This window comes from Macaca thibetana, chromosome 1, assembly GCF_024542745.1.
Source record: "Macaca thibetana thibetana isolate TM-01 chromosome 1, ASM2454274v1, whole genome shotgun sequence".
NCBI lineage: Eukaryota > Metazoa > Chordata > Mammalia > Primates > Cercopithecidae > Macaca > Macaca thibetana.
The window spans coordinates 20,934,749-20,955,947 of NC_065578.1; the positions used below are offsets into that span (position 1 = coordinate 20,934,749).

At 45.3% G+C, this 21,199-nt stretch overlaps 1 protein-coding gene and 1 pseudogene across 3 annotated transcripts in view; one reads left to right on the forward strand and one right to left on the reverse strand.

Annotated features, from left to right (window-relative positions):
* The first annotated feature begins 865 nt into the window (after positions 1–865).
* Positions 866–21,199, forward strand: part of CDC42 (cell division cycle 42) — a 41,321-nt gene continuing 20,987 nt past the window's right edge. Inside the window, exon 1 of one of the 3 annotated variants that reach the window (XM_050793089.1) lies at positions 866–929. The gene's annotated coding sequence lies outside the window, so the exon portion shown is untranslated. Of the gene's footprint in view, positions 930–5,544; positions 5,677–21,199 lie in introns of those variants that run through there. The other 2 variants (XM_050793095.1, XM_050793105.1) reach the window with 2 other exon arrangements.
* LOC126934453 (M-phase phosphoprotein 6-like) lies at positions 8,172–17,778 on the reverse strand (annotated as a pseudogene).

Consider the following 21,199-nt stretch of genomic DNA (forward strand, 5'->3'; position numbering starts at 1 on the left):
ACAAACAAACAAACAAAAAACAAAAAACCCAAAAAAAACACAAGGCCTGTGGTTGAGGGGAAGGTTGTAACTCTAAAGAAGACCCATGTGGCTACAGCGAGGGACACTGAGTGTAGGTAGAGATAAGAAAAGTGATATTCAGTTCTCACATCACTGTGGACTGAATACAGGCCCGGGAGAGCGAGAGACCATCCACCCCTGTGATCTGGGGCAAATCACCAGCCCTTTCAGAGAAGCTTCTGTCTTCTCTGCAAAATGGGACGATAATACCTTGCTTCACAAGGCTGCAAGGATCAAAAGAACTGGTAGTGGGCCGGGCAAGGTGGTTCACGCTGGTAATCCTAGCATTTTGGGAGGCTGAGGCAGGTGGATCACTTACTTGAGGTCAGGAGTTTGAGACCAGCCTGGGCAAAATGGCGAAACCCTGTGTCAGCTAAACATACAAAAATTAGCCTGGCATGGTGGCAGGTGCCCGTGATCCCAGCGACTTGGGAGGCAGAGGCAGGAGGATCACTTGAACACAAGAGGTGGAGGTTGCAGTGAGCTGATATCATGCGCTGCACTCCAGCCTGGGCAGCAGAGCGAGACTGTCTCAGAAAAACAAACAAACAAACAAAGAACTGGTAGAGGAAGCGCTTTGCATACTACCGTTCACAGTATTATTACAAATAGAACCATTGGGAAAAGATGCGGAGCCTAGCCCCGAACTCACGAGCTACGCTGGCCCGCGCCTGCGCGACAGGCGGGCGGAGCCAGGACAGTCCAGGCACCGCCTTGACCCGCCCCAGCCTCTTCCCCTTCCCTGTTCCTCCCACTTCCGCGGGCACCCAACTGTGCGTCTCCTGCGCGCTGACGTCAGGTGCGTGCCCCTGTCCGGCAGCCGAGGAGACCCCGCGCAGTGCTGCCAACGCCCCGGTGAAGAAGCTGAGGTGAGTACCGGGCCTGAGGTTCCCCGCGGGAGCGGCCACCCTGCCGTCCCGTCCCCGCCGTCCCCATCCTCTCCCAGTTCTCGGGGACACCCCATCTGCGGGATCTCGGGGGGTTCGGGAGCACCGGTCCTGGGGGAGTGCCAGGCTCGCGCTGCGTCCTTCGGGCGGGCGCGGGTCCGCGTTCTGTGGGGGAGCCGGGGCGGGGTTCGCGGCCGGGGAGGCTGGGGGCGGCCGCCCGCTGAGGGGCGCGCGGCCGGGACTCGGGGCGCGAGCGGCGCCGGGCTGTCACCGGCAGCGGCGGAAGGAAGGGGTCACACCCATCCCGGGCGCCCGGGCTCCCTTCCCCCAAGCCCGGCCCCGCGGGCTCCTAAGGGCGGCCGGCGCCTGGGTGCCGGGGGCCTCAGAGCGACTCGCGGGCGCCTGGGCCTGGCCGGGCGCCGGTCCCCGGGGCTCACAAGCTGGGTTCTGTGCCCTGCGCTGCGGCCTGGACTTCCTGCTTCGCCGGGCGCCGTCGCGGACATTTTGCGGCGCGGGGGGAGGGGAGCGGCGTTGCGGCCGCGGCAGGGCGGCGGCGGGAGGGCAACTCGCGGGCTGCCCGCGGCGGTGCCTGTCCGCGCTCCGCTCCGCGCCGGCCGCGTCCTCCCGGCGCGGTGGCCCCGAGCCCCGGGCTCCAGGCTGCTCTTCCTGGCGGAGGTCGAATTCCTAGCATTTCCGTCCGCTTCTCCAGCCCGCTCCCTGCCGATTCAGCTGAAGCTTCCCTTTTGGGCAGTTACCTAACCACCTCCCGAAACCGTAGTTCTGATGCTTGGTTAATTCCTCTTATCGGGGGGAAATTTTCTTTGTTCGTTTGTTTTTCCTCCCCTTTAAGTCCAAGAGAAATGCAGTGTGGAAGATTACGTCATCGCGGTATAAGGAGTGAGACTTAACTCCTGCAAGTCAGGGACTTAAATTCAGACAGCATTTTGCAGCCTTGGTCACCCAGTGGCTTGTCCTGCCTACTTCCCAACGCGTCGTATTCACAGATGATGTTTTGAAGCCTTGTTACTTGTGTTCATGACCGCCTTCAGTGCACCTAAAAGCCAGGAATGTTTAAAATCCCAGCATTAGTTTGTGTAAGGGAATAAAGTGTAAGACAGCACCGTCCACGGCCCCTTGCGTGGGCATTAACTTTAAATAGAGGCCCCTTTGACTATACTAGAATGAAGTGGGTTTATTTGTGGGAACACTTTTTCGGTCCAAAATGACTTTCCCAGACTGTTTGACTTCTCCTTTATGAATTATGGCATGCTGGGAACCTCCCTAAGTTGATTCAGGTGTACTTTTTGTGGCGAAGCTGTGTTGAAAAGAGAATCAGTTTATGCCAGATCTATGCTAGACATTTTAGTTTTGTTATTGAAAACGAGACTTGGATCTTTATGCAAAAAATTTAATATTTTCATTTTGAGATTACAGTTTTTATTTTTTTTGAGACAGGGTCTCGACGTTACTAAATATAATGGATATTGCACTCCCAGGCTGGAGTGCAGTGGCGCGATCTTGGCCCACCACAGCCTCCGCCTCCCGGGGTCAAGTGATCCTCCCACCTCAGCCTCCCGAGTAGCTGGTACTGCAGGCATGTACCCCCATGCCCGGCTAATTTTTGTATTTTTTGTACAGACAGGGTTTCGCCATATTGCCCGGGCTGGTCTCGAACTCCTGGGGTCAAGCAGAGATCACAATTTTTGTTCCGTAGAGTGTTTACATCCTAAATTTTATATCCTTCCGCGACTGCAATAGTAACATAGAAAAATGTTAACACTGCAAAGCAAATGAGATCCAATTGTGTAATGCATTGTTGTAAAGATAGTTCATGTCCGAACAAGTGCTTTCCCGCTGTTTCTCGTTTCTGTAGAGAACAGATTGGTAAACACTTAAAAGGAATGTAGGTTCAAGGCAGCTTTCTGTAGTGTGTAGGCATTACAGACCATTGGATAAGTGTGGAACTTGGATCTTCTGAAATACATTTGTTAGCCTTGATGTAATATTTTAGGCATATAAAATTGGAACACATCTGCCTTATTTTCTTGAACTTTCTATGTTTAATAACTTTAAATATCAATTTGTATATTTCCTTTTAGAAAATAACAGTAGTTTGAATTTATAGTTTATACTAAGATGGAGACACGAGATTGGTAATCTACTAAGTATTAAATGAGCTCGTTTTCAGTAATTTCTTCAAGACCAGAAAGGTATCACATCTGTTTACTCTTAAAATGTTTTCATGTTACAACCAATACCTGTTCTAACTAAGCTTAATTTTTTGGGAATCTAAGGCAGATGTTATAGCCTAGAGTAGTATGGGGACTTAAATAAAAAAAAAATTTTTTTTTTGAGACAGGGTTTTACCCTGTCACCCAGGCTGGAGTGCAGTGGTGTGATCACAGCTCACTGCAGCCTCGGCCTTCCAGCCTCAACTGATCCTCCCACCTCAGCCTCTGCAGTAGCTGGGACTACCGCTGCATGCAACCAGACGCGGCTGGTATTTGTATCTTTCGTAGACGTGGGGTTTGGTCATATTGTCCAGGCTGATCTGGAATGCCTGAACTCAAGCTGTCTGCCCCCGTTGGCCTCTGAAAGTGCTGGGATATAGGCATGAGCTGCTGTGCCGCTGGCAGACTTTCTTGGAAGTAAAAGACAAGTTGTGCTTTTATTTATAGATGTATTTTAAATGCACTTCTCTGTTGTTTCAGAGTTTGTCTTTTTTTTTTTTTTTGAGAGGGTGAGAAACACTTAATGAGCACCTTAGGCTACAGGGCTTCCTTTGAAGGGGAGAGAGGGTTAAATATTGCATTAACATATCTTCCATAAACATATCCCTCTATATTAAAATGCTTCATTTGGGAATTTTATGGTAATGCCTTATTCAGTGTTCTTTTCCACATAAATTTCATCATTAGATTGTAAGTTCTGTGAAGGCAGGGCTTTGGCCTGACATGGTCACCCCATTGCTAATGCCTAGAATACTGCCATACAAATAGTAGGTTTTAAGAAATATTTTTCAAGTGAATGAATTTGATGATGTCTGAGGGTTAACGTTTTCCCTAATATTCCATGGGTCTTTGTGCTGTGTTTCCTGAGACAACTTTTGTGCTTGGTCAGCCCATATCTTTATTTGGGCTCATTGAAGTAGTGATTACTAATCTACTTTTGCTTGACTTTTTCCATCTGTTTAGTTCAGTATCTTCTGCAGCTGCACTGTCTGGACAACTTACTGTCACTTAGAAAATCTGTGATGACGAGTTCCCTTACTCTCCTAAAAATTATTCACTTAATGTTTGTTTCCTTATCTTCCTTCATTTCTTTGTTTGCAAATAACTTTTGCCACTTGTTCACTACTGTATCAGATTCCTTGTCATGTTATGCTTTGTGTCTTACTAGTTTCTACTTTTAGTTTCTCATCCCTCCAGTCCAAAATATTTTTACTAAAGCAGTTTTCTTTACTTGCCATTTCAGCTACCTCTGCTGCTGCTGCTATTTTAAGTCCTGAATGTCAAAACTCTTCTGGGACATTGATCTCAAACTGCTTATTCCATGAAGTGAAACCAGGCTTTCTGCCACCAGTATGGTGTCCCTCCTTGCAATTTTAGAAAAATATTTTTTAAATCAAAGATTTGGCATTGGCCATTATACTAAAGTCCAGAACAGTTTCTAATAGAGCAGAAAACTATATTGTTAAGTCATGGTATTCAGTAAGCATTGGTTCTCTGTCACCTGAAGAGCAACTCTGATTTAGGCTCTATTACTTACTGTTGTTCTGTAACGCTTTACCCTTTAACCTTGCATCCTTTTCTGTAAAATTAAGTCATTGCCATTTGCCATTTCAATTCTGCTGTGTGTTCTTGATTGATATATTGCTACTATAGTGATTAAAAGCATAGACTCTGGAACCAGACTGCCTGGGTTCACATCCTGGTTCTGCCACTTATTAGCCATGTGCAGTCTTAGTAACGTCTTTGTGACTCAGGTTTACTTCCTCTAAAATAGGGGTAGCAATAATGCTTACCTCACAGTGCTGCAGTGTTAGGAAGATTGAATTAGTTCATATATGTGAAGTGTTGAGGACTATTCACTGTCACATAGTGAGTGCCGTATAGATTTTTGTTCTTGGCACAACTCTGAGGACGCTTCCCCGCCATCTTTGAGAAGCTGTGTTTCCCTCAAACATAAACATTTTAATAACCATCCTTCTCCCGGACTAATCTGATGAATCCAAAAACGTTTCTTTTTTCTTTTTTGAGAAGGAGTTTTGCTCTTGTTGCCCAGACTGGAGTGCAATGGTGCGATCTCAGCTCACTGCAACCTCTGCCTCCCAGGTTCAAGCGATTCTCCCTCAGCCTCCTGAGTTTGCAGGCATGCGTCACCACACCCGGCTAATTTTGTATTTTTATAGTAGAGATGGGGTTTGTCCATGTTGGTCAGGCTGGTCTCGAACTCCTGACATCAGGTGATCTGCCCTCCTCGGCCTCCCAAAGTGCTGGGATTGCAGGCCTGTGCTACCACATCTGGCCCCAAAACATTTCTAAATGAAGTGGGCATTGCTTTACTTTTTTTTTTTTTTTTTTTGAGACAGAGTCTTGATCTGTCACCTGGGCTGGAGTGCAGTGGCGTGATCTTGGCTGACTGTAACCTCTGCCTCCCGGGTTCAAGTGATTCTCCTGCTTCAGCCTGCTGAGTAGCTGGGATTACAGGTGTCCGCCTCCACGCCCGGGTAATTTTTGTATTTTTAGTAGAGGTGGGGGTTTCACCATGTTAGTCAGGCTAGGCTGGTCTTGAACTCCTGACCTCAGATGATCTGCCTGCCTCAGCCTCCCAAAGTGCTGGAATTACAGGCGTGAGCCACTGCACCCAGCCTCCTTTACGTTTTTATCCATTATCTTTACCATTATCATAGAAGCAAAGGGTGTAAGGCCTCAGGTATGCAGTCTAGTCCGTGGACCCAGCAGCGTAAGCATCACCTGGGAGCTCATTTGAACTATGAGGATTCATCCCAGTCTTACTGACTCAGAATCATATTTTAATAAGATCCCCACATGATTTTTATGTGTGTATTAAGGCTTGAAGCACCCTCTTCAGGACTGCTAGAGTGATGTCTCAAATTTCAGAAACAATGTGAATGCTTTATTTCATTTTATTTTCCTACGGAAGCATAACCTGGTTTATTTTAGGCAGTGTACCAGAATTTATTGCAAGGATCATAATCTGAAAATGAATCTGAAGCCTATTTAGTTTTTAAAGGAATTGTAGTTTCCTGCCTATTATGTAGATTTGCCTCATGTCTGCTCGTTATCGGGAACTAATACATTGTTTAAAGTTTTTTTTTTTTTTTTTTTTTTTGAGATGGAGTTTTGCCCTTGTTGCCCAGGTTGGAGTGCAATGGTGCGATCTCCGCTCACCGCAACTTCTGCCTCTCGGGTTCAAGTGATTCTCCTGCCTCAGCCTCCCGAGTAGCTGGGATTACAGGCATGTGCCAGCATGCCTGGCTGATCTTGTATTTTTAGTAGAGCTGGGGTTTCTCCGTGTTGGGGGGTTTCCCCATGCTGGTCAGGCTGGTCTCAAACTCCCGACCTCAGGTGATCCACCCACCTCGGCCTCAGCCTGGGATTACAGGCTTGAGCCACCGTACCCGGCTGAATTATGTATTTTTTAATTTAAAAAATATCTCTTTTTAGAGATAGAGTCTTGCTCTGTCACCGAGGCTGCAGTGTGTGGTGTGATTATAGCTCACTGTAACCTTGAACTCCTGGGCTCAAAGGATCCTCCAACCTCAGCCTCCCAAGTAGCTGGGATTACAGGCACACACCACCACACTTGGCTAATTGTAAATATATATTTTTTTTTGTGGAGGTGGGGACTTCTTATGTTGCCCAGATTGTTCTTGAACTCCTGGCCTCAGGTGACCTCCCACTTTGGCCTCCCAGAGCTGTGGGATTATAGTTGTGAGCCACTGCACCCGGCCTTAATTTTTTTTTTTTTTTTTTGAGACAGAATTTTGCTCTTGTTGCCGAGGCTGGAGTGCAATGGCGTAATCTCGGCTCATCACAACCTCCGCCTCCCAGGTTCAAGTGATTCACCTGCCTCAGCCTCCCTAGTAGCTGGGATTATGGGCATGTGCCACCACAGCACCGGGCCTTAATTACACGTTTGAACTTAAGCGACATTTTATTGAAAACTAATTGTTGTGAAGAGGAATGGTCTAAGCATATGATTAGGATAATTCATATTATGAAAATTTAGGTGAAATACAGACTTGGCAAGCTTGTTGAATGTAAAAATGTTTTCTGCTTTCTTTGCTGACATCATATTTCCAATTTCAAGGGAGAATGTGAAGAACCAAAATCTTTTTCAGCTGCCCGCCTGAAAAAATTATTGCTATTTTTCTGTTCTTTTTTATTTGAGACGGAGTCTAAAAATTGCTCTGTTGCCCAGGCTGGAGTGCAGTGGTGGGATCTCGGCTCACCGCAGCCCCGCCTCCCAGGTTCAAGCGATTCTCTTGCCTCAGCCTCCCAAGTAGCTGGGATTACAGGCACACACCACCATGCCTGGCTAATGTTTGTACTTTTAGTAGAGACAGGGTTTCACTATGTTGGACTGGATGATCTTGAACTCCTGACCTTGGGTGATCCGCCTGCCTTGGCCTCCCAAAGTGCTGGGATTACAGACGTGAGCCACCGCTCCCAGCGTGTTGTTACTTTTCAAGGACCAGATTGAATTAATTTTTTGATGTTTCCTTTTTCCTTCTTTAACTATTTGGTGTAGGAGAAATTGACTAGGACTGTCCCTGAGACTGGGGGATCAGTGTGTCAGGAACACCTGTGTTTATTACCTGTGTCCATTCTCTGTGTCTTCAGTGGCCATTTGAAACAGTCTACATCCTTTTCAGTTAAAAGATTATCAGTAGGCTGGGTGCGGTGACTCATGCTTTTAATCCCAGCACTTTGGGTGGATCACCTGAGGTCTGGAGTTCAAGACCAATCTGGCCAACATGGTGAAATCCCGTCTTTACTAAAAATACAAAAAATTAGCTGTGGTGGCATGCGCCTGTAATCCTAGCTACTCGGGAGGCCGAGGCACGAGAATCGCTTGAGCCCAGGAGGCAGAAGTTGCAGTGAGCGGAGATGCACCACTGTTCTCCAGCCTGGACGACAGCTGAGACTCCGTTTCAAAAAATTAAAAAAACAAAAAAAAACAGATTATCGCAATTCGTTACTCCTTGTGGAAGGAGGAGAGGTGTCTGAAAACAGATCAAATGAGGAACAGATGATGAAACCAGAGGGGGATGGAGGTGGAGTAAACGAATATTGTGTTAATTAGTGTTAAGGAGTATGAGAGAAGAGGATAAATTTAGTAAAGAAAACATAAACAAGATTTCAGCTATGATTCATTTGCTTTGCTGGAAGACAGTTTAGGAGTATTTAATATTTTTAGTTTGTTTTTAAATCTGTATGAAAGCAGATGAAGAGGAGTGGGAAGTGAAAGAATAATGTTACTTGAATAACACTTATCTCTGGTTTCAGGGATTTTCATTACAACTTTACTAGTATTTGTTTCATTAGCTGAATACTGTTGGAGAAGAACTCAGTTTTAGATAAATTCTGAAATGGAATTAATACATTCATATTACTTGTCTAAAAAACTTTTTTTTTTTTTTTTGAGACGGAGTCTCGCTCTGTTGCCCAGGCTGGTATGCAGTGGCCAGATCTCAGCTCACGGCAAGCTCCGCCTCCCGGGTTTATGCCATTCTCCTGCCTCAGCCTCCCGAGTAGCTGGGACTACAGGCGCCCACCACCTCGCCCGGCTAGTTTTTTGTATTTTTTAGTAGAGATGGGGTTTCACCGTGTTAGCCAGGATGGTCTCGATCTCCTGACCTCGTGATCCGCCCGTCTCAGCCTCCCAAAAAAAACATTTTTATTATAGGGTTTAAGATTAACGAGATTTTAAAATGAGTGATTAGAATTTAAAGTGTGTAAAGTTTGGTTTATCAGATGACTTGAAAGGATAGTTTTATGAATATCAGTGTTTTTTTATTTTGCTGTTTTATTTGTGCTGCTTATTTGCTCTATTCATCATAGGGGCAAAGGGAATGTTAGCGATCATCCTAATAGTTGATAAGCTAGTAAAGATGAGGGTAGGGGATAATTTTAGAGTAAGGCCTGTGTGGCTTAGTGTGTTTCAGAATATATGAAAGATGTTTCCATGGGCTGGGGTGTCAGATAAATTAGAAACCTAGCTGGGCAGAGTGGCTCATGCCTGTAATCCCAACACTTTGGGAGGCCAAGGCAGGCGGATCACCTGAGGTCAGGAATTTGAGACCAGCCTGGCCAATGTGATGAAACCCGTCTCTACTAAAAATACAAAAAATTAGCTGGATGTGGTGGCAGGTGCCTGTAATCCCAGCTACTTGGGAGGCTGAGGCAGGAGAATAGCTTGAAGCTGGGAGGTGGAGGTTGCAGTGAGCCGAGATCGCACCACTGTACTTCAGTCTGGGCAACAAGAGCAAAACTCTGTCTCAGGGGAAAAAAAAAAAAAAAAAAAAAAAAAAAAAAGAAACCCTTTATTATATCTTCATCATGGAAATCATAATGTATATAAGTTTATTTTAAAGGGTTAGAGAAGTTAGACTGTCAATCATTTTAACTTGATGTTTCCTTTTTTTTTTTTTGAGATGGAGTCTTGCTCTATTGCCTAGGCTGTAGTGCAGTGGTGTGATCTCGGCTCACTGCAACCTCTGCCTCCCGGGTTCAAGCAATCCTCCTGCCTCAGCCTCCTGAGTAGCTGGGATTACAGGTGCCTGCCGCCATGCCCGGCTAAATTTTTGTATTTTTAGTGGAGATGGGATTTTACCATGTTGGCCAGGCTGGTCTCAAACTCCTGACCTCAAGTGATCCGCCCACTTCGGCCTCCCAAAGTGCTGGAATTGCAGGTGTGAGCCACTGTGCCCGGCCTAACTTGATGTTTCTTAAACTTGTTTGATGGAGTTTCATCCTCCCCATCACCCCCATGGAACACCCTTTTTTTTTTTTTTTTTTTGAGAACGGATTCTTACTCTATCACCCAGGCTGGAGTGCAGTGGCATGATCTCAGCTCACTGCAACCTCTGCCTCCTGGGTTCAAGCGATTCTCCTGCCTCAGCCTCCTGAGTAGCTGGGACTACAGGCATGTGCCACCATACCCAGCTAATTTTTGTATTTTTGGTAGAGACGAGGTTTTACCACGTTGGTCAGGCTGGTCTCAAACTCCTGGCCTCAAGTGATAATGCCTGCCTTGGCCTCCCAAAGTGCTGGGATTACAGGCATGAGCCTCCGTGCCCTGCTGTTTGACCCATTTAAAAAATGACTTGTGGTTTATAAGACAAATTGTCTGAGAATCTGAATGTAGGTACTTCTGCCTTGTCAGCTAGAGCAAAGAAAGTCTAAATAATCATTGTTTTGTAGTTGACATCTCATCTCATAACTTTTAAAAGAAAGGTTCTCAATTTGTCAACGTTTGCTGCCTAGGTAATGTAGTGACTTATTTTATGCTGCAAATGTATGCTTGTTTAGAATTTCTGAAATAGGCTGGCATGATTTCATTCTTGTAGACTTACGACTAAATTACTCTGTACTGATTCTGAAAAGATTTGTCTTTTTTTTTGGTGCATGTATTAAGAACATAAGTTGCCTGGTCTTAAGAGTTTTTTTCTGGTTGGGTGTGGTGGCTCATGCCTGTAATCCCAGCACTTTGGGAGGCCGAGGTGGGAGGATTGCTTGAGGCCAGCAGTTTGAGACTAGCCTGGTCAACATAGTGAGACCGTGGCTCTGTTAAAAAAAAAAAGAGAATTTTTTCCGAATGTGTCCATTTGTCTGTGGTACAAACCTATCCTCTAATTTTTCAAACCAAAAAACTTCTTTGTAACTTTCTCCATAAACCCTCCACCTTCAATCTGATGACCTATTCTCTATTTCTATGCTACTACCCCGGGACAGATCCTCCATTTCAATCTTAGATTATTACCCTAGTTTCTTAGCCGAGTTCCTTGACTATCTGTTTGTCTTTGGTAGTCCACCTTGGAATACAGGTACAATATTGATACTCCTAAAACGCTGTTCATGGATATGAAAGAAGTGACTGTTCTGCCTAGATTTTAGAGTCTATGTGACTTGGACTCATGGTTTTTTTGTTTCTTTCTTCCACTTTGCATGCTTGGTTGTGCTTTTTCTCCTGATACTCCCATCTAACTAGAGATTTATTCTCACATTATTCTAGATTACTCTCCCATGTTTACTCTGAAAATCTGTGGCACTTGTAGTTTATAGTGTAGAATTGTAGCGATCTGAGACTACTACAGTTGTTAGTCTGTTCTGCTTATAACCAGTAAAGTATGCTAGATGACGTATGATGAACTTTCTAGCATAGTATTTGGCACGGAGTAGGCATTTAGTAAATTATTGAAATGTTTTAAAGGCCTTTGAAGGCAAGATTTCTCTTACCCAGGGTAATGCTGTAATAGGCATTTAGATATCTTACTTCGATAACTTTTGTAATAAGTTAATAGAGTTGGTTCTTGGAAGAACAAAATCCTATTTTAACAGATATTTTAGGTCCTAATTTGTGTCCTAATTAGAGAGGGTCTGTTAGGTGCTTGGGATCTTGTTTAACTGCACACATACCGGCACAACTACTGTTAAATTCTTTTGTGCTTTTTTCCCCCTTTAGAACAAAAAAGGGTTTAACAGTTGTGTGCTTTTAATAACATTGTATTACCTTGTTGGTAGCCTCCACAACCTTTTTTTTTTTTTTGAGACAGAGTCTTGCTCTTGTCACCTAGACTGGAATGCAGTGATGCCATCACGGCTCACTGGAACCTCCACCTCCCGGGTTCAAGTGATTCTCGTGCCTCAGCCTCCCAAGTAGCTGGGATTACAGGTGCGAACCACCACACCGGCTAATTTTTGTAGTTTTAGTAGAGATGGGGTTTTGCCATGTTGACCGGGCTGGTCTCGAACTCCTGACCTCATATGATCTTCCTGCCTCGGCCTCCCAAAGTGCTGGGATTACAGGCGTGAGCCGCTGCGCCAGGCCTTCACAATCATTTTTAATATGTTTAATGTTTCATCCTGTGGTGTATTACTACTTAATTTTCTTTTTTTTGTTACATTAACTGTTTTAATGGTATAGCATGTCATTGTTTCTTGATAAAGTATTTTCTTCTTTTTGGATAAATTACCTGAAGTGGAAATATATGTGAAGGGCATCAAAAACAAAAACAAAAATCTTGTGTTTTCCTAATATTTTGAGGGAAAATCTTACTGTAATCTTTCTTCCCTTCTAATCAAATACTCTGTGAATGCTCTTTTTTTTAAACTTTTTGAGACAGCGTCTCGCTCTGTCACTCAAGCCCGAGTATAATGACGTGATCTTGGCTCACCACAGCCTCTGCTTCCTGGGTTCAAGCAGTTCTCCTGTCTCAGCCTCCTGTGTAGCTGGGAGTACAGGTGTGTGTCATCGTGCCTGCTAATTTTTGTATTTTTAGTCAAGTTGGGTTTTGTCATGTTGGCCAGGCTGGTCTGGAACTCCTGACCTCAGGTGATCCGTCCGCCTCGGCCTCCCAAAGTGCTGGGATCACAGGTGTGAGCCACTGTGCCTGGCCTTGTGAGTGCTCTTACTTTGTTTTCAGGGGAGTATGATTGACTTTCACTTTGATGGAGTTTAGAACACAGACTGCTATAGAAGATTGCCTAGAGAAGATTTTTTTTTTTTTTTTTTTTTTTTTTGAGAGTCTTCGCTCTGTTGCCCAGGCTGGAGTGCAGTGGCGCAAGCTCGGCCTACTGCAACCTCCACCTCCCGGGTTCAAGCGATTCTCTGGCTTCAGCCTTCTGAGTAGCTGGGATTACAGGCACTTGCCACCACACTTGGCTAATTTTTGTATTTTTAGTAGAGATGGGGTTTCACCATGTTGGTCAGGCTGGTCTCGAAATCCTGACCTCAGGTGATCCACTCACCTAGGCACTCTGGGATTACAGGCGTGGTAGAGAAGATTCTAAATTGCCTGCATGTTTGGATTATTATTATTATTATTATTATTTTTTGAGACGGAGTCTCGCTCTGTCGCCCAGGCTGGAGTGCAGTGGCGCGATCTCGGCTCACTGCAAGCTCCGCCTCCCGGGTTCACGCCATTCTCCTGCCTCAGCCTCCCGAGTAGCTGGGACTACAGGCGCCCACAACCGCGCCCGGCTAATTTTTTGTATTTTTAGTAGAGACGGGGTTTCACCATGGTCTCGATCTCCTGACCTTGTGATCCGCCCGCCTCGGCCTCCCATTACAGGCGTGAGCCACCGCGCCCGGCATGTTTGGATTATTGATAGAGTTCATAGTTGAGTGTTAAGTGCTTTTTGCAGAGTGACAACCTGTGATGGTGATACTATTGTCTATTTTACAAAAGAAGCAAGGCTTAAAGAGTTTTAAGTAGCTTGCCCAGAATCACACAAGAATGGGCATATGAGCTTTAGGGCTGCTTGATTGAAAGCATATCCTCTTCACTGCAACTCTGTAACAGTCTTCCTTGGGCATGTTAGAGACTTGAGAAATACTAGCTGTGTGATTAGGGTATTTTGTCTCTTAAAATAGGGCGAGGTGGGTTACAGCCCTTTCTGTGATACTTTGAATCTCTTGGCTACAAATGTGACACTTATTAAATTAAATTGCTCTTTGAGATTGGAGTGAAGGGATTTCTGAAAGGATTGATCAAATTAGCAAATAACCCTGTATAGTAGAAGCAAGGATTTTTCTGAATTCCCTGTTATTCATAGTATTTAGATGCTTTTACTTAACTCTTCTAATCTTTTTAGGGCTGTTTCTGCAAGTTTTAATTTTTAATAAGAATAAGGTGCCATATTAGGTATTTACTCTCTCTTACTAGTTGCTTTATATACATTACCTCATTTCTCTGTAGTGGTCTTGTGAATTAGATGTCAATTTGTAGACGAGAAAGTTAAGGCATAGAAGTGAAGTAACTTGCCAGGATCGTACACATTGAGGTGGAGTTAAGATTGGAACCCATATTTGCGTGTCTTTAAAAATCTCTTTTTTTTTCTCTTTTGGTCAGAGTCACTGTCAACCAGGCTGGAGTGCAGTGGCATGATCTCAACTCACTGCCGCCACCTCTTGGGTTCAAGTGATTCTCAAGCTTTAGCCTCCTGAGTAGCTGGGATTGTAGGCATGTGCTACCATGCCTGGCTAATTTTTTGTAGTTTTAGCAGAAACGGGATTTCACCATGTTGGCCAGGCTTGTCTTGAACTGCTGACCTCAAGTAATTGACCTGCCTTGGCCTCCCAAAGTGCTGGGATTACAGGCCACTGTGCCTGGGCGTTTTTTTCGTATTACTACTTTAGTCAACAAAGTTTTAAAAGACATTTAAGAATTTTATTTTTTCCTGCCTTTAATATATTGTTCAGTATTGTATTGGCTGCATTGGGAGGGGGAATAAAGAAGTATAAGCCTAGGCCGGGCGCGGTGGCTCAAGCCTGTAATCCCAGCACTTTGGGAGGCCGAGACGGGCGGATCACGAGGTCAGGAGATCGAGACCATCCTGGCTAACACGGTGAAACCCCATCTCTACTAAAAAATACAAAAAAAAAAAAAACTAGCCGGGCGAGGTGGCGGGCGCCTGTAGTCCCAGCTGCTCGGGAGGCTGAGGCAGGAGAATGGCGTAAACCCAGGAGGCGGAGCTTGCAGTGAGCTGAGATCTGGCCACTGCACTCCAGCCTGGGCGACAGAGCTAGACTCCGTCTCAAAAAAAAAAAAAAAAAAAGAAGTATAAGCCTAGTCGTTCCCTCAGAGAGCTTAAAATCTGTTAGAGGGGCTGGGTGCAGTGAGGTGGTGCATGCTTGTAGTCTCAGCTACTTGGGAGGCTGAGGTGGGAGAATCGCTTGAGCGTAGGAGGCAGAGGTTGCAGTAAGCACAAATTGCACCACTGTGCTACAGCTTAGGTGACAGAGTGAGACCCTGTCTCAAAAAAAAAAAAAATCTGTTAGAATAAACATTAGGCATATGTGACTAAAAATAACATGGTTAATTACTTCTGTGATTCATTTATTCAGTGTGTCCTGTGTGACTGGTATTGAGCTATTTTGTGGGCATACAGCAGTTACTGCCTTTATGGAGATTTCCTTATTTTTAAAAGTCTGTTTCTACTGCCATATAACAGATAAATGGGATAATTATAGATTATGACCTTACAATAAAGGAAATAAGGTAATATGATAAGAGTGTAAGGAGGGAGGGCACTATTGCCCTGGATAATGTGGTCAGGGGAGGGCTTTGGGAGGAGATGATGATTTGAGCTGAGATCTGGAGAGTGAGAAGCCAAAAGCTTTAAGAGCAGGGGCAGGAGTATTGCTGTTAAAGACTTGAAGGCATGGCCGGGTGCAGTGGCTCACACCTGTAATTCCAGCACTTTGGGAGGCCGAGGGGGGCAGATCACCTGAGGTTGGGAGTTTGAGACGAGCTTGACCAACATGGAGAAATCCCATCTCTACTAAAAATACAAAATTAGCCAGGTATGGTGGCACATGCCTTATAATCCCAGCTAGTTGTGAGGCTGAGGCTGGAAAATCACTTGGACCTGGGAGGCGGAGGTTGTGGTGAGCAGAGATTGGGCCAAAAAAGACCTGAAGGCAGGACAGAGCCTGGCACGTTTGGGGAGGTAAAGAGACCTATGTATAGAACATGGAGAGTACAGGGGAACGGAGCATGAGAAGGTTTGAGAGCTAAGAAGGGCCTTGCGGTGGGTTCTGTTTAGTCTGTTTGGGCTTCTTTAACAATACCATAGACTGAGTAGCTTGTAAATGACAGAATCTTATCACAGTTCAGGATCCTGGGAAGGATGATATTGGGGTGCTGGCGTATTTGATGTTTGGTGAGGGCCTGCTTTGTGGTTCACAGATGGTTGGTTTTTTCTTTTTCTTTTTTTTTTTTGACAGTCTCACTCTGTTGCCCAGGCTGGAGTGCAGTGGTGCTCTCAGCTCACCGCAACCTCCACCTCCCAAGCAAGCGATTCTCCTGCCTCAGCCTCCTGAGTAGCTGGGGTTACAGGCATACGCCACCGGCTGGTTTTTGTATTTTTAGTAGAGGCAGGGTTTCACCATGTGGGCCAGGCTGGTCTTGAACTCCTGACCTCAGATGATCCGCCCGCCTCGGCCTCTCAAAGTGCTGGGATTACAGGTCTGAGCCACTGCGCCCAGACCAGTTTGTTCCTTTTTGCTGTGTCCTCTTGCATGGTGCAAGGGGTGGGGGAGCTCTCTGAGGTCTCTCATAAGGCCCCTAATCCCATTTGGGGATGAGGGGACTCTGCCCTCTTGACCTAATCACCTCCCAACAGTCTCACCTTCTGACAACATCACACTGATGATCAGGTGTCAGCTTATTAATTTTGGGACACAGACATTCTGATCATAGCAGGAAGTCAGGTGGTTGGGGCAGTTTTGATACCTGGACTAGTTAGGAAAGGTCTCAGAGAAGGAGGGGTTTTGTAGTGGAAGGGTAGCTTGAAAATAGGGTAAGTTGTAAGGCCAGGCACCCAAGATTTGGCTGAGATGGGAGGATCCCTTGAGCCCAGGAAGGTTGAAGCTGCAGTGAGCCATGATTGAGCCACTCCACTCTGGCCTAGGTGACAGAGTGAGACCCTGTCTCAAAAAAAAAAACAAACAACAACAAAAAAAACTCTTTAGGAAACCTGTATATTTGAAGATCAAGGGCTAAAAATTCGCTCAGTACCATTTAGCAGAGGATGTATAACATCCATTACACATCCGTTTTAAAAACAGCATGTTTCTAAAATTATACATGTCTTTACAAATAAACGTTACAGTATTAATAACTATAGAGGCACCATTAGGACTAGTTACAAAACATGCTGCTAACTTTCTCAAGGCATCTCTGAGCCATCTCTTAAGGTGTCTATTTTGATCGTGGGGCTTTAAGAACATTTTCTTTGCTTTAATTAGTTGTAGGTCTCCATTTTCATTGTCTTCATAATTGGCTTGACCTCCCTTTTTGGCAAACATTTTTCCTGTTGTCCCCACCAAGGTCTCATTTTCTAGCCATTTCTTCTAGCCATTTCTTTTTTTTTTTGAGACGGAGTCTCGCTCTGTCACCCAGGCTGGAGTGCAGTGGCGCGATCTCGGCTCACTGCAAGCTCCACCTCCCGGGTTCACGCCATTCTCCTGCCTCAGCCTCCCGAGTAGCTGGGACTACAGGCGCCCACAACCGCGCCCGGCTACTTTTTTGTATTTTTAGTAGAGACGGGGTTTCACCGTGGTCTCGATCTCCTGACCTTGTGATCCGCCCGCCTCGGCCTCCCAAAGTGCTGGAATTACAGGCGTGAGCCACCGCGCCCGGCTCTTCTAGCCATTTCTTCTTCTTCTTCTGACACATAAAATTCCACTGTTCCATCTACAATATCTGCTTTGTTCTTAGTATTCATCTGAAGCATTAATTTCTCAACCTCAGGAGTAAATCTGATGAATGACATTCCTTCCATAGAAATGATCTTCACATAACAAGAGATGCTCCTCTTCTGTTAGGAAATTCTTTACTTTTATTAAGCTCTAGCAAATCTGAGTACCAGTGCTCTTAACTAATTTTATTTTCTTCCTCTTCTAGTCATTTCTTAGTTTTTGAGTCCAGTCCTCTTTGCATGAACTTCATGTGCAGCAGGTTCTTGGAGAACTTGGTCTTGTGCTCTGGTGCCATGCTGGCTTCAGCTTGTGCTGTGTTCTGGCTACCTGCTGTTTCTTAGTTAAGAGACTAGAATGAGAAAGTTATATGTAAGGATGTCAGTTGATAGTGTTATTGAAGGACCATGATGCTTGTTTATTGTTTGTGTACCCCACTGGAATTGTTGCTCCAAGAGGGCGTGAACTTCGTTATGCGAATTATGGGGTATGCCTACATATAGGACAAAGCTTGGCACATGGTAGGTGCTTAGTAAAGGCTTGTTGAATGAATGAGTAAATCTACAAGTCTTGAATATTTTGAGGAAAAATTTTATTGTAATCTCCATTTTATTTTATTTTTTTTGAGACGAAGTCTCACTCTGTCCCCAGGCTGGAGTGCAGTGACACTATCACGGCTCACTGCAACCTCTGCCTTCTGGGTTCAAGCATTTCTGCCTCACCCTCCCAAATAGCTGGGACTACAGGTGAGCACCTTCACACCCGGAAAATTTTTGTATTTGTGGTAGAGACCAGGTTTCGCCATGTTGGCCAGGTTGGTATTGAACACCTGACCTGATCCGTCCGCCTCAGCCTCCCAAAGTGCTGGGATTACGGGTGTGAGCCACCACTTCTGGCCGAGACAGGGTCTTCCTCTCTTGCCCAGGCTGGAGTGCAGTGGTTTGACTAGAGCTCACTGTAGCCTTGACCTTCCCGGCTCAGTTGATCTCTCACCTCAGCCTCCCTAGTAGCTGGGACTGCAGGCACATGCCACCACTATTTTTTTTGTTGTTGTTGTTGTATTTTTTGTAGAGATGGGGTTTTGCCATGTTGCCCAAACTGGTGACTTCCTGGGCTCAAGTTATCCTCCTGCCTTGGCCTCCCAAAATGTTGGGATTACAGGCGTGAGCTGCCACACCTAGCCTTGGTAGAACTTTTTTTTTATTTTTTGTTTTTTATTTTGAGATAGCGTCTCTCTGTGTTGCCCAGGCTGGAGTGCAGTGGCATAATCTTGCCTTACTTGAAACCTCCATCTCCTGGGCCGAGGTGATCCTCAACCTCCCAAGTAGCTGGGACCACAGGCACGTGCCACCGTGCCCAGCTAATTTTTGTATTTTTGGTAGAGATGCAGTTTTGCCATGTTGCCTAGGTTGGTCTTGAACTCCTGGCCTCAAGCAATCCACGTGCCTTGGCCCCTCTAAAAGTGCTGGGTTATAGGCGTGAGCCTTGTGCCCAGCCTCTGGGTAGGATTGTCTAAGCAATGTTGTATTCTTAGTTGAACATGTAAGAGGTAAAGTAGAGATTCCTCTTCAAAGACTCCCCCCACCGATCTAATTCAAAATAAATAGTAACTTCTCTTAAAAGCAAAATTTATTCAAAGACCTGTGCTAACATTCTTAAATATCTGCTAGCCGTAATAAATAAGTCAGTGTACTTTATGTTCTTAGCTCCCATAATATAGCCTAAATATTTGCCCTGGCATGCTTATATTGGTCCAAGCAAGCATCAGGTCATAGCCTCTTCCTCTTCCTTATTGGAAGGTGTTTTTGCCTTTCTCAGCATTCCACAAGTTACTTCCTCCTTCCTTTGTTCTCCTCTGCCTCTTTTTTTTTTTTGGCGGGGGATGAGTCTCCATCTGTCACCCAGGCTGGAGTGCAGTGGCACGATCTTGGCTCACTACAAGCTCCACCTCCCAGTTTCACGCCATTCTCCTGCCTCAGCCTCCTGGGTAGCTGGGACTACAGGCGCCCGCCACCATGCCCGGCTAATTTTTTTGTATTTTTAGTAGAGACGGGGTTTCACCATGTTAGCCAGGATGGTCTTGATTTCCTGACCTCATGATCCGCCTGCCTCAGCCTCCCAAAGTGCTGGGATTACAGGTGTGAGCCACTGTGCCTGGCTGCCTTTGCCTCTTTTTAAAAGTTGTAAGTTGCTAGCCTGTCAGGACAAATACAAAATGTGAGGTCCCGTTCCAGCCAATAAAAACCGGACACAGCAGTAGGATAGACGCATCAGGTTATAAATGACCCTGTCTCCTTTGCTTGGTATACCTTCATGGCAAAACTGCTGGCAAGTGTACCCTTTCTGCAGAAGATATAAATGGCCTTGCTGAGAAAATGAAATTTATGTTCAAATGCTATTTCTTTACAGCACCGAGGAATAAGCATTTCTTTTTTTTTTTTTTTTTTGAGATGGAGTCTCTCTCTGTCGCCCAGGCTGCAGTACAGTGAAGCCATCTCGGTTCACTGAAAGCTCCGCCTCCCGGGTTCACCCTATTCTTCTGCCTCAGCCTCCTGAGTAGCTGGGACTACAGGCACCCGCCACCATGCCTGGCTAATTTTTTGTATTTTCAGTAGAGATGGGGCTTCACTGTGTTAGCCAGGATGGTCTCGATCTCCTGACCTTGTGATCCACCCGCCTCGGCCTCCCAAAGTGCTGGGATTACAGGTGTGAGCCATCGCGCCTGGCCGGAACAAGCATTTCTAACAAACATATAAGGCCAGCTGTATGCTTTTTGTTACATATCTTCTGTGATATAGAAGCAAACAAGAAAGTTTTGCAAACAAGACAGTTGTTAGCACACCTGCATACATGTGAATGCATGGAATACATTCCTGTGGTTTGAGTACTTTTGGTTGCCTAAAAATCACATGCATGGGCAGATGTTAAAAAAATTGAACATTAGATATGCTACTATAACTTACAACAGAAGATTATATAAGCTGCATTTTCCAAAGTGGCTGGATTTGACAGGAGAGACAACTAGTTCTGATTTTATTCTGTTTAATCCCACAACCAGACTAGTCCTTCTGTTGAACTGATAAGGAAGATTGTGAAATTGAGTCATTCTCTTGATTTCTGTAGTGCCTCTTCTTTTTTGTATCCTAAGTATGAAAATGGGTTACTTCAGGGGCAAATGTATTTCACGTGAAGACAACTTTACTTTTAGTGTGCTTTGGATTAGAGTGAATGTGGTGTCAGAAAAAGAAAATTCAGTTCTGATACTAACAGTTTACTAACAGTTTTATTCTGATACTCCCACCCCACAGTTTAAGGGCGCAGTCTTGCAAGACCGCCCTCACTTTAGGCAGCAGCTACAAATGCAGTGCCTAGGCTACCTACACCTCTGCCCGGTAGACTACGAATTTTGGGATTCCCATGGCCCTTCTTAGGTTTGATTATTAGGTAGAATGACTCACAGAACTCAGGAAGACATTTTACTTACCTTTATGCCTTTGTCATAAAGGATACAACTCACGAACAGCCAAATGGAAGAGATATATAGGGCATGGTTGTGGGTGGGGAGGGCTTCAAGTGTTGCCCTCCCAGGACCTGTTTTCCCCTCACCTTGAAATGTTCACAGACCTGGAAGCGCTCCAAATCTCCTGTTCTGGAGTTTTCATAGAGCTCAGTTTCCAGCCCTCCTCCCCTCTCTGGAGGTTGGTGCATGGGGCTGAAAGTTACATCCCTCTAGTCACTTTGTCTTTCTGGTGACCCAGCCCCATCCTGAGGATTCCTCGCATGCCTTCCACTGCCACCCT